Here is a 12872-nt window from a genome sequence, read left to right as displayed (position 1 = left end):
TGGTGAAAGTGCAAAACGTACTGAAGTTCGGCAATCCACATCCTCCACTTCATCTGGCATTAGCAGCAGGACCACCACCACCAGTATCGCCGCCTCCTCCGGCCCCCAAAGACATTTCAAGTCTCCAGTTTGGGACTTCTTTAGTGTTTGCCCAAAAAAGGAAAACGTAGCCATTTGTAGCATTTGTAAGCTTCGAGTTAGTCGTGGTAAGTTTGGTACCAACTATGGTACCGGAGGCCAGAGAAGTCATCTTAGGAGAGCGCACCCTGTCCAATGGTTTGCGCAACTAGAGGCGGTCAAGGAAGCCCGAATTGCACGTAATGAAAACATTGATTTTTCATCGGATGATGACGAGGAGGAAGAAGACGATTCAAACACTTCACTTACACCCAGTACCCCTGTCAGCAGCACACCCCATGTGAGCTACACTAAGAGTGTGGGAGAGAGTGAGACATCAATGCGGAAAAGTTCATCAGCGAGCGTAACTGGGTCGAAGATATCATCATCATCCCGTAAATCCTTGGTCCAGGGCAACATTAAAAAGATGTTGTTTACAGAAGCGCAATATGAACGCAACCACCCACTGACGCGTCTGTATAACACTAAGCTGGCTAAAATGCTAGCTCTGGACCTTCTCCCTTTTTCTTTTGTAGAAGGGGTTGGTTTTCTAGAATTAGTGGCAGCGCTCTGCCCTAAATGGAAGGTTCCTAGCCGGTTCTATTTTGCCCGAGTTGCGGTTCCAGCACTACATGAAGATGTTCTGAAGGTGATTGGGGCAGCTTTGCAGAAGAGTGCTGTTCACACTATACATCTGACAACAGACATGTGGACCAGTGGCGCAGGCGCTGATTACATGTGCATCACTGCACACTGGGTCTCTTTTTCAGGGGCTAAAGCAAAGCTAAACGCAGGTGTTGACGCGGACATTGTTTTTAAAGCTGCTCGGAAACATGCAACACTAGCCATGTTTGGTTTGGAGAAACGTCACACAGCAGAAAACATTTTGGATGTCTTTAACACAATGGTCCTTAACTGGCTGTCCCCAAAAAAACGCCAGGTTGGTTATGTTTCTACGGACAATGGCGCCAATATAGTTAAGGCCATGAAGCTGGGTGACTATTTCAGAGTGCCGTGTTTGGCGCACTGTATAAACCTGGTTGTCCCAAAATTCTTGGGTAATAAAGCCAGTGCAGCGTACAGTGTATTGGACACCTGCCAAAAATGTGCAACCATTTCAGCCATTCTTTTAAGGCCCGGAAGCAGCTGAGGAGCCTGCTATATCAACGTCAAATGCCAGTGAAAGCACTCATCCAGGAGGTCGTAACACGTTGGAACTCATCCTTCTACATGCTTGAGCGTCTGTATGAGCAGTATACGGTACTCGATCACTATTTCTTAACACAGGGTACAGCTCAGAAGGAGGACCTGAGGATGTATGCGGCGCAATGGAACATAGTTAAAAGCCTGATACGCATGCTTCGTCCTTTTGAGTTCTTCACGCGTGCAGTCAGCAAGGAGGACACTAAGTGTGTTGGAGAGAGTGAGACACCAATGAGACACCAATGCGAAAAAGTTCATCAGCGAGCGTAACTGGGTCGAAGATATCATCATCATCATCCCGTAAATCCTTGGTCCAGGGCAACATTAAAAAGATGTTGTTTACAGAAGCGCAATATGAACGCAACCACCCCCTGACGCGTCTGCATAACACTAAGCTGGCTAAAATGCTAGCTCAGGCCAAGCATTGAAGGAAAAGGCAGTACATCAGCATCAGCAGGCCATCCCCAGTCACAACAATCCACTTCTGCACCTGTGGCTGCGGCACAAGTGACCTCTCAGCCGTTAAAGAGACCGGCAACCGGATCATCTGCACCACCAGACACAACAGTAACATTGGAGGCTGAAGAGGATTGGCTAGCTCGGCTTGGGTTTGGTTCTCAAAAGGTCACAGCAACAGCTAAGCAAAGTGGAGGAAGCTTGGAGGAGAACCTTGAGTCGATGGTGAAGGACTATCTGAATGACTCAACAGAGGTCTATGTTAATGCTGACCCATTGGCGTATTGGCATGGGAAAAAAGCATTGTGGCCACAGCTCTCCAACCTGGCTTTAAACTACTTGTCTTGCCCACTCGCAAGCGTGTCTTCCGAATGTGTTTTCAGTGCTGCTGGTGGCATTGTAACTTCCAAACGGAGCCGCCTCTCGCCCAAAAATGAGGAGAGGTTAACAATGATCAAGATGAATCAGCACCTCATACCACCAGATTACAGAGTACGAGAAAGCGCGCCGGATGAAGACGAGGTGGACAGCAACATAGATGAGGGAATTTCTTCTCTGTCAGGTGACACTGAGCTCACCCTGCCTGAATTCGCAGAGTATGATGACGAAGCCTTATTCTTATTCATGGACCGTGATACCGAGCCCTGAAAATGAGACAATGAATCAATAACTTTCTTTTTCGTCCTTATTCACTTTTATTCCTGTGTGTCTGTCTTTCTTTGTTGTGCACAGTTAATATAATTCAAACTTTAATCAGATAATCACAAAAACAAGCCCATCAGCAGAACTGTCTTCACTTGTTTGCTAATTGATTTGAAGGTGCCGCAGTCTGCATTCCTCAGGTTCACAAGTTCAGAAGAACATGCTCCTCTATCCTCCTCCTCCAGACTCCTATTTCCATCAAAGCAGAGGGCTGGCTTACGCCCAATGAAGAAAGACTCAGCACTTGTGGGGGTGTTGTTCTACCTCTTTGCAGGTGAGTTGACGGCTCTGGGGCCATTGCTGGGAAGCTCTAAAAGTGGTTTGGACCAAATCCGAGGCACACATTTCTTTAGTGTTTTTGCTGACTTGCTTGCCTTTGAGGTGCTCTTAGGGGGGCTTCCTGGTGTTTGTGGGTGAGTTTCGGGGTCTGTCAGCACTGCTGGGACACTCTAATCTTGATTGCATTTGCTTTTCAGGAAATCCGTGGTGGCAAAACGGACTTATGGCCAAGCTACGCAGCGCGTTTGGACCGAAGGCCCAGAAATATTGTAAGTAGGAGATGTTGCTTTAGGCCTGTTTGGGGGTGTTATCCTTTTTGGCGGGTGGGTTGGCAGGTCTTGGGCCATTCCTGGGAAGGTCTAATACCGGGTAGAAGTGGTTGGGACAAAATCCAGGAAGATTTTTTTTGTGCTATTTCTGACATTTAGCTCAATGTAGCGTTTTCAGGGGCCGGTTTGGGGGGCTTCCTGGTGTTTGTGGGTGGGTTTTGGGGTCTGGGAGCACTGCTGGCTATGGATACTTTACTTTGCAAGAGGTTTGAAGCAAATTTATGGTGGCAGAGGGGAGTTAGGGCCTAGCTGCACAGCGCGCGGAGTGATTTGGGAAATTTGGGAAAAAATGACTAAGTCCCCATTTTTGTACTTTTGCTCTTTGGCTGTTTGGGGGTCTTCTACTCGTTTTCTCTTGGGTTGACGGCTCTGGGGCCATTGTTGGGAAGCTCTAATACCAGATAAAAGTGGTTTGGACCAAATCCGAGGCGCAAATTTTTTAGTGTTTTTGCTGACTTGCTTGCCTTTGAGGTGCTCTTAGGGGGGGTTCCGTCTGTTTGTGGGTGAGTTTCGGGGTCTGTCAGCACTGCTGGGACACTCTAATCTTGATTGCATTTGCTTTTCAGGAAATCCGTGGTGGCAAAACAGACTTATGGCCAAGCTACGCAGCGCGTTTGGACCGAAGGCCCAGAAATATTGTAAGTAGGAGATGTTGCTTTTGGCCTGTTTGGGGGTGTTATGCTTTTTGGCGGGTGGGTTGGCGGGTCTTGGGCCATTCCTGGGAAGGTCTAATACCGGAATACCGGGTAGAAGTGGTTGGGACAAAATCCAGGCCGATTTTTTTTTGCTATTTCTGACATTTTGCTCAATGTAGCGTTTTCGGGGGCCGGTTTGGGGGGCTTCCTGGTGTTTGTGGGTGGGTTTCGGGGTCTGGGAGCACTGCTGGCTATGGATACTTTACTTTGCAAGAGGTTTGAAGCAAATCCATGGTGGCAGAGGGGAGTTAGGGCCTAGCTGCAGAGCGCACGCGGAGTAATTTTGGAAATTTGGGAAAAAATTACTAAGTCCCCATTTTTGTACTTTTGCTCTTTGGCTGTTTGGGGGTCTTCTACTCGTTTTCTCTTGGGTTGACGGCTCTGGGGCCATTGTTGGGAAGCTCTAATACCGGATAAAAGTGGTTTGGACCAAATCCGAGGCGCAAATTGTTTAGTGTTTTTGCTGACTTGCTTGCCTTTGAGGTGCTCTTAGGGGGGGTTCCGTCTGTTTGTTGGTGAGTTTCGGGGTCTGTCAGCACTGCTGGGACACTCTAATCTTGATTGCATTTGCTTTTCAGGAAATCCGTGGTGGCAAAACGGACTTATGGCCAAGCTACGCAGCGCGTTTGGACCGAAGGCCCAGAAATATTGTAAGTAGGAGATGTTGCTTTTGGCCTGTTTGGGGGTGTTATGCTTTTTGGCGGGTGGGTTGGCGGGTCTTGGGGCCATTCCTGGGAAGGTCTAATACCAGGTGGAAGTGGTTGGGACAAAATCCACGCCGAAAAGCCTTTTGGCACTTTTTGTAACTTAGGGTTCGTTAGCCCTAGCAGCAGGATTGCATGTGTTTCGGGGTGTTCTACATTTTTGCAACTGAGTTCTGGGGTCTTAGAGCACTCGTGAGAATGTGTAATTTTGGTTGCAAGTCATTTGAAGAAAATCCTGGTTGGGAAAGGGGGGATTTGGCATAGCTAAAGAAAGCCTTTGCCACTATTCTTAACTTAGGGTTCGTTAGGGTTAGCAGTATTTCTATTGCATGTGTTTGGGTGGGGGGGTTTTCGAGTCTTGGAGCGATGCTGGCTATGGATACTTTTGCTTGGTTGCTTGCAAGTGGTTTGAATGCAATCCACGGTGGGTAAGGGGGTATTTGGGCCTACTTTTACTTTCAAAGTACGTTTTGTCACCAGTTTTCTGCTAGGCCTCGTTTTTCCGATTTGATTGGGGGTCTTCTACATTTTTGCGACTGGCTTTAGTAAGGGTCTTGGTGGGAGCACTGCTGGGAAGATCTAATTTTGTTCTAAAACACAGTTTACAGTACACCTAGCTTGAGGGGAAAGATCAGCTACATTAATTTGCCCATACTTATTTATCCTTCAAAATGTGACTCAAACAGAGTACGCACTGTCAAAAATATTGTACTGTCTACTAGGAAAAGCAAAGTGTGACTTTTTGCACTCCACAGCATACATACCTTATATTTATTTATCAGTGGTGTTGTAATATTATATCACTTCCTGTTTTTCGTTGAATAATTACAGGCCGGGTTTCAGTCTGTGCAATGGGGAAAAAAGGATGGAGTCAGGCTTCACATTAGCGAGCCGCAATTCAGCATCCGCCAGGCAGGCAGTGGACAGGGTGTCTTCTGGTCACCAACATTGATGGACGAAGCGTCAGATGGAATGGAGGAGTGCCGCTAATAAGAGGATTTTTTTTCTGCATGCAACTTACTTACCAAATTCAACAGGACAACTACAACAACATACAGATACAGTATCCATTGTGTTTTTCTATGACTGTGACTGCATTTCTTGGATCTCTCTCTGCTTCTAAATTGATCCCTTAACACATCAATTAGTCCACTCCACTATCACATCTGCACCACACATAGTCATTTGTAAGTGCTCCTACGTAATTCGCAAGTCGCAGCACGCCCCAGCCCGTAGAGGACTGGGATGGCCCCAATGATGAAGCATGTCACCAAGGGGCAACCCTGGTGAGTGAGGGGACACCTAGAAAAAGAGCAATTTCTCCTTTTCTATCTACTACACCTTCCAGACCAACCCCATTGAGTGTTGTGAATATATTTATAGTGACCAGCAAGGCTCTCAGGTATCTGGCAACAGAGACCTTATCTTGAATATAGTTATCAATATTTCCACACACGCCCTGTACTGTCGCATTCTTTCTTCCACAGTTGTCGAAAGTACTACTGACTTTTCACTGACATGCATGCAGTAGTGCATGCACTTTCAAAGATTGATGGATAGGTTTGTACCCAAAGATTTGTTTATGTTCAATTGTTTGTCCATGCTGTGCTTTTTTTACAGGGTGTCTTCTGGTGGTGACCAACATCGATGGACAAAGCGTCAGCTGCAATGGAGGAGTGCCGCTAATAAGAGGATTTTTTTTCTGCATGCAACTTACTTACCAAATTCAACAGGACAACTACAACAACATACAGATACAGTATCCATTGTGTTTTTCTATGACTGTGACTGCATTTCTTGGATTTCTCTCTGCTTCTAAATTGATCCTTTAACACATCAATTAGTCCACTCCACTATCACATCTGCACCACACATAGTCATTTGTAAGTGCTCCTATGTAATTCGCAAGTCGCAGCACACCCCAGCCCGTAGAGGACTGGGATGGCCCCAATGATGAAGCATGTCACCAAGGGGCAACCCTGGTGAGTGAGGGGACACCTAGAAAAAGAGCAATTTCTCCTTTTCTATCTACTACACCTTCCAGACCAACCCCATTGAGTGTTGTGAATGGATTTATAGTGACCAGCAAGGCTCTCAGGTATCTGGCAACAGAGACCTTATCTTGAATATAGTTATCAATATTTCCACACACGCCCTGTACTGTCGCATTCTTTCTTCCACAGTTGTCGAAAGTACTACTGACTTTTCACTGACATGCATGCAGTAGTGCATGCACTTTCAATGATTGATGGATAGGTTTGTACCCAAAGATTTGTTTATGTTCACAATTGTTTGTCCATGCTGTGCTTTTTTTTCTTGTCTCACAAAACCTTTCCCAAAAACCCCCGTACCCATCCATTTTTCAAACCCTAACCCTCTTCCCCCGGGCTGTGTGGTGTTGATTGATGTGTGACTAAATTACAGCAATAAATCCACACACTTGCTGGGGAGGATAAGGTGATACCAACAGGCTGGTGAAGAAATCCGAGGATATATTCTTACTCTGCTTGACAAAGACCCATGGCTAATGTCAAAGAACTTCAACCGAATTAGTAGTTATACTTTACCATTTGTTAGGCTACAATGTGGCACTGTTCTAGTGTACTTCTGTCACCTGCTATATTCTCTATTGTACCGTTGTATTGCTCAGGAGGACAAACCAGATTTCATTTTCTTTTTTTTCATAGGCATGCAACTGCCACTGTGTCACACCACTAGTACCACCGCTATGAGGAAATTTTATCCGCCCAGGATTGCCAACCTTATTCGCTGTTTCCCGTGGAGCCAGCCCTGGGTCTAGCCCTACTTTCAAACACAAATTACAGGTAAGATAAGCGTTTGGTGGTTTGGGAGTATAATGGAGTATTAGGAGAGACGAGAGACTGACGGTAGTACTACTAAAGTCCTAGGACTCTTGAATTCACTTCACTTACTCTGTGAGAGGCACTTAGTGTTGAAAACATTTGGGCATTTATACTTAAAGGAAGAAAATGGAACTAAACTTTCAGGAAAACAAAGTCACTGTTAAACCCCCACCCACCAGGCAAGCAGTAAAAAACAGGTATGCTCAGATAAAGTTTGAAAAAGTATATTTATATCCCTAACAAAATAATCTCCCGCAAGACCCTCCCTAACCCCAACGATTGTCCTTCAAAAGTCCCCAAAAACCCAACTCCCAATTCCCACCCCCCAAAAGTCTCTAAAAAAGGGGCAAGGGACACTATGGGTGGATGCTGTTTACTTTTTGGGCCAGGGCATCATACTCCTGGCGGAGCAAGGCGTGCTCTACGCGGAGCCCCTCCAACACGTTTGTAAAGTGATGGAGCTCCTGCTGAAGGCGGGACACCCTCAGGGTACTGCGGCGCAGGCGTGCCTTCACTGCCTTGCAGGTGCAATGGCTGTGAGAGGCAGCTGTTGTCCTTGCTGCTCGGCGGTGACGTTTGGCTTTGGCAGCCCAGCTCAGTCTGGGTGGACCACTGTGCTGGGTGGCAGCCCGTGGGGGCACGGAGGCCGATGCAGACGACGTTGTTGTTGTGGTCGAATGCACACTTTCGTCGTCCCCAGGGCCACCAGCCGCCGATATTCTGCAACAGTGGCATTGATCCTCCGTTGCCGGGCCGCTCTAGCCAGCTCCTTCCTCCTTGTTTGTTTGGAAGGAGCATCTATATGAAGAAAGAAAGACATAGTCTGTAACCAATGCTCTTTAAGATTAACTCAATCATTCAGCAGAAATTTGTGTTGCAGTACAACTAGCAACTTGCAAGCGCATTACATAACTATTGAGGCCAGTATCTATCTAACCTCACACTTCTTCATCCTTGCTTTAACATTAGTGGGAGTTTAAGGAACAAATTCTACAAGCACTATGGACTTCCATTGCAGTCGACTATGAAAGTACACCAGTCTTATTCTTCTTCTTGTCTCTTGTTTAGGAAAATTGGCACGTTATCTTCTGCAAGCCGGCATAATGCCAGCGCAGTGAACTTGCACCCGAGAAAAAGAGACGCACGCCATGATGAGTGACCTAGACTTGCGTTGCATTACTGTACCCGTCTAGTACATGCAGGTGGTGAAGCTCTTACTTTTCTATTACGGGTGGCACTGAGAATACTCTGTTACAAGGGCTACTGCTTAATTAATTTAACTTTCACCCTACAGTGCAAATGAGTACTAGAAATGGAAAATTGAAGAAGATAAATAATCTGATTATCTATCACTTCACATGGGATGTTTTTGCTTATATATGGGATGACTTTAGGTGCTTTGCTTTTTATTGAGTGACCAGTGATACATCCACACATGAATGACTGAGTACTACTAAACTTATTAAGAGAGGTAGGGAGTGGCCACCGTAATAACCAGATCTATGCTGTGCTTGCAATACAAACTACTGCTAATATTGATGGTAGTATTTGGACACAATTACAACTTCTTTTCCTTGCCTTTCCTACACTGGAACGGACGTGCGGGTGCAGTGTTACATGCTCTTCAAAGTTACACTTAGTTCATCCACTGACCGCCTACTCTCTCTAGATCATGGGTACTCGCAAACTTTCTCTCAGGGGCTAAATTTACAGTGTAGTTTGTGGCCGAGGGACGCACTGGTGGGGGCGGAGTCAGAGGGGGCGGGGCTAAAGCAAAACGAAAACTTGTGACCATGAGGTTGCACACAGGTCCCTGCAGCAGATGCCTTCATCCACTGAGCCACCAGACCCAGCATTTACATACATCTCTCTCCCTCCTGCTCTCCCTCCTGCCCTCCCTCTCCATCTCTCTCTCCCTCCTGCCCTCCCCCTCCCTCCCCCTCTGTCATCTCACTGTGTGTGTATCTGTCTGTGTTAGCCTTCAGCCCGGGCTGAGACAGCTTCCTCAACGCGCACACACAGACAGCCACACCAAAGTACTTAACAGGTCTTTAAAAGACCATTAACATATTATTGAGGCTTTGTTTGTTGTAGCGCCCCTGCATCTCCACCCTGACAATCACTGCTAGCCCGGCCCCACAGAGCAGAGGCTTTGTTCTATTTCACCTCTTTGTGGCCCTGCATCTCCACTCTGCTCTGTGGGGGCCGGGGGAGCAGTGATTGTCAGAGTGGAGATGCAGGGGCGCTAACAGGTGAAATACAACAAAGCCTCTGCTCTGTGGGGGCCGGGGGAGCAGTGATTGTCTGCAAGGTCTGCGCACCGCCAAGGAAGGCTTGCCGGGCCGCCACCGGCTCGCGGGCCGTACTATGAGTACCCCTGCTCTAGATACACATATGCTATCTAAGAGTCAGATAGTAGCATGATCCAGGTATATTATGGACACATACAGTTTCTGTGTCACCCACCCAGGCTGTTGTCCTTCCACCAATCATTGCTTCATCATTCACCCAGCCATGCATCTCATATTCTTTCCTTCCCAGCCACGTCTTCAATCTCAATAAGTAAGGAATATATAAGACCTTACCTCTGCCCGCCATCACCACCGTCTGAACTCTCACAGCCGACACTGGAACCGCCGCATCCTCCCCTGAGGAATTGCCCTCCGCCTCCGTGTCGAGCACCACCACCTCCGTGTTGGCCCCGCCACCAGATGTTCCACCTACAAAGTACATTTAAGAATGTTAGAATAAACCACTCACTAGTATTTGGTCTAGGAATGAAGACATGTGAAAACAATGTAATTTGTGACTGTGTACTCTAAAGTTAAAAAAAATGTCCCTTTTTCCAGGGAAGGGTGTTGTCTTGCTGCACTTTTTGGCACAACTGATGAAGGCTGGCTTTTTAACACGCACCATTTTTCTCCACACAGACAGAAGATGGACTTCTAACAACAAGATCAAGTTGAAACAAGGTGAGAGCTCGGCTCGACCACAAGAAATGTCTTCAATTAATCGTCAGCACTAACCACTTTTCCAGTCTCAGTTAAACGTTTAGTTTTTTTATTATGACTTCATTTTAATAAATGTGTTTACTTTTAATAAAGCTTTTAAACTTAAATAGACTCTGTGTTTTTTGGTCCAGACTAGAGTGACTGAGCGAAAGGTTTTGCAATTTTTGCAAGCATGAGTCCGTGCCTCTGACACTTCTTGACTCTGACTCCGTACTCTTGAGCTACGTTGGATAATCATCATTGGGGATCAATCATGGATGAATTCAGGAGGTAAATGACTGTGCCACACTATGTAGTCACTCAGTAAGGACATTGGGGGTTCAAAGTCTGTTATCACAGAGGTATGTGGAAACTCCAACAGCGCCTATTATAATTGATTAGCAATGCACTATTTATTGTCCATAGTTGTTTCTGCAGAAGAATTGTCCCCTCAACAGTAGTGGTATGGATTGTCCTCCTATCCAAACTAGAAGGTAGTATCTTATTCTTTCTTGGTGGTCATTCACATTTTATAGTTGGGAATTTTCAAAGCAGATAGAACACTTCAAAAGACATTATGGACAATCCCAGAGGACTGCACTGCACTAAGTTGATAGAGCTATTGCTGACTAGAATGGGAGTTTCGCCAACCGTGCAATCTTAGTTAGCTACACAGACAGACTAATAAGAATAATCTAGTAATACCACAGGGAGTCATAGTAGAGGCAGGATAAGAATTTAGATACAGTCTACAAGAGGATCAAAGACGATTTTGAAAAAATCAAATGAGGAACGCTAGGAAAAATAGGTACTAGTCTAAAATGAAAACTTACTGGGGCCAGCAAAGGAGCCCTCGTCTGCCCGATCCTGGCCCTGTTCAACAGCATCCGCCGCATGCTGCTCCTGTGTCCTCCCCTCGCCCCTGGGGGGAGCTGACGTACAACATGAAAGAAAGAACAGAAAACATGGATGATTGTTGCTTGTCAATGTCAACCAAATCAAACATTTCAAAACAACAATAACAAAATATTTCCGCGAAATTATATTGGTTAGGGTTAGTTTTCATTGATTTGCGGACCTGCGACTTCGAAAGTCACGTAACTCACTAAACAAAGTACTGAAAGGTTCACCTAGGACTGGCAGGCAGCAGTCCGCAGGCAAGACGCAAAGTGACAGACAAACTCCATTGTGATTTCAGTCAGATCAGTGACAACACTAACAGTTGCCTGCTACATAACCAGTCATTTAAATAGTCAAACTATCAATCCACCGCCACTATTTTTCTTATTGTCAGGGGTACAAAGGAAGGGGCAGATTTAAGCCCCTTGCGGCTCTTTTGCTCCGTTCTTGCGTGACTTTTGTGACGCAGCAGCTAAACAAAAGAGGCGCCATGGTGCGGCGTATAATATTATAACAACGTGACGCATTTGGGAGATGCATCCCATTATAAAGCCCTGCGCCATCAGGGGGCGTTCCGGCGCAAGGGAGGGCATTCCTGTGCTGGAACACATCTTAAAAGTGGCTGAGGGAAATCTACAAAATTTCAGTCAGTCACCTTTAGGACAATGATGCGTCACACAAACCCTGCACCTGCTTGAAGCAGACGTACGGCTTGACCCAGCATTGGGGAGATAGGGTACCCCAGAGCATTGCTGGAGCTGCGCCATTGTTGTGACGCAACTCCAGCAGTAAAGCTTTGGTGACGTTTTGGGCCCATGGTGCGCCGCATTGCAAATACGGCGCACCATGTTTGGTGGTGGTAGCGGGCCGCACAATTAATGGCGCATCCCTGCTACTTTGCAGGGATGCGACGGTAATTGCAATTCTGCCCCTTAGGGGCATACATACTTACGCGTTCTGGCGCATCTCCAGAGATGCGCCAGATCAAATGCGTCACGCAAAACTACCCTTGCGACACGGCAGATGCGCCTCATTTACAATGCGGCGCGCCCTGGCGCAAGGGTAGGCACTTGCGTGACGCATCTCGTCACGTAAGAGCGGCGCATCGCTGGAGTCACGTCGCCAACGCAATGCAACTCCAGTAATGCTCAGGGCCACCCAATACTTAACATGCTGTGTTAGTCCTTACGATTTACAAAAGGGGGTGGTGATGAACAGAGTGTCTGAATTGAGCAGACCACTCTTACCCAGTCCAAAGATCAGGGCTTGATCCATCACCGTTATTTATCTCACTGCCCCATCCCAGCTCAGAACCTGGCTATATGCAAATCAGTCTGTCCCTGGCCCAGTGCATCATGGGAACAGGGCAGACTAAACTACCAAGCCAATTCTTTACCAGAAAGGAGACAAGCTACCGGGGACCGGTTTCTGGCATTTCAGCCTCTTCGGCCCGGCTTGCTTGAATCCTGATGGAGCAGTGAGAAAGGGACTCATGTCTGAGTATACCCTGCCACACCTATAGTGGCCAAAATCGATTTACAAAAGGGGGTGGTGATGAACAGAGTGTCTGAATTGAGCAGACCACTCTTACCCAGTCCAAAGATCAGGGCTTGATCCATCACCGTTATTTATC

Source organism: Lissotriton vulgaris, chromosome 2_1 (assembly GCF_964263255.1).
Source record: "Lissotriton vulgaris chromosome 2_1, aLisVul1.2, whole genome shotgun sequence".
NCBI classification, from domain to species: Eukaryota; Metazoa; Chordata; class Amphibia; order Caudata; family Salamandridae; genus Lissotriton; species Lissotriton vulgaris.
This window is presented reverse-complemented; position numbering follows the sequence as displayed.